Consider the following 1,244-nt stretch of genomic DNA (forward strand, 5'->3'; position numbering starts at 1 on the left):
AATCATTTAAAATCATTTTATTGAATCAGTAATAATCAGTTCAATAGAAGAGAGCAATATCAGTGTTTACATATTTTTACATTTTCGCCACATAACCAATTCTTAAACATATTAATTAAGTCACTGTGATATGAAGTATTATGATAATAATTTACTCATATTCTGACAAATTTATTGAATCAATGACCTTATATTACCTTATATTATATTATATATGTTTCATAAAATTATCGATTGCCTTTATTTTTTGAAATTATCAAAAATTATATATATGAATTCGAAAACATATACATATAAATATCCCTATTATTATATTGCAATAGTATATATTGATATATTATTATTATTATATTGTAATAGATTTTATTTTTTTATAGTACAAAAAAATCCAAGTAACTTCAAAATTGAATTGTATATACGTGAAAATTATTGTATATACGCGAATAATATCTTCTTCAAAAATATCTCACGAATATATTAATTATTGTGATCAATTTATTTGAGATTATATAAAAATTCCATTTTGTTAATTTTATATATTTTATATATTAATGTAATATATTTATATGTTAATTTTATATATTTATTATTATTTAGTAAATATTTATTAATAAAATATCGGTTGTGTTTAACAATATTACATTAACTCAATATTATCTTATTCCGGAAATTAATATTTATTGATATTTCGATTATAATCTTGACTATGATTTCTGTTCATATTATTATTAATAGATTTATAAATACATGTTAATATAATTACATGTTAAGTGATTTTTTACTAGGTAATTTTCTAATCAATTAATTTAATTTTTATGATAGATTTTAGATATTTTTTTAATCTATATTTAATAACGATTAGTTAATTGATCATCTGTTCAAAAATAACTAATGATTATAAAAGATATTCTTAAGTAATAATTAAATCAAGAAAAATGGGATAAATAACAAGCCACACAATTAAAGAAAAATAATAAATTTTTATTTCGAATGTATTAAATTATTTTACATTCGTCTCCAGAATTTTCTATTTCATAAACAATATGATTTATTTATATATACATCAATCTCTCAATTATATTACAAATAAATATTCTTTTTTATTTTCCTATCGTTTCTCGAGCTCGTATAAACTACAATTGATTCTTGATTTATTCTATTTATTATCTCAAATTCAACGTTCCTTTAAACGCTTACGAAATGACATTCTCTCTCTCTCTCTCTCTCTCTCTCTCTCTCTCTCT

This window comes from Apis dorsata, unplaced genomic scaffold (assembly GCF_000469605.1).
Source record: "Apis dorsata unplaced genomic scaffold, Apis dorsata 1.3 scaffold_470, whole genome shotgun sequence".
Taxonomy (NCBI): domain Eukaryota; kingdom Metazoa; phylum Arthropoda; class Insecta; order Hymenoptera; family Apidae; genus Apis; species Apis dorsata.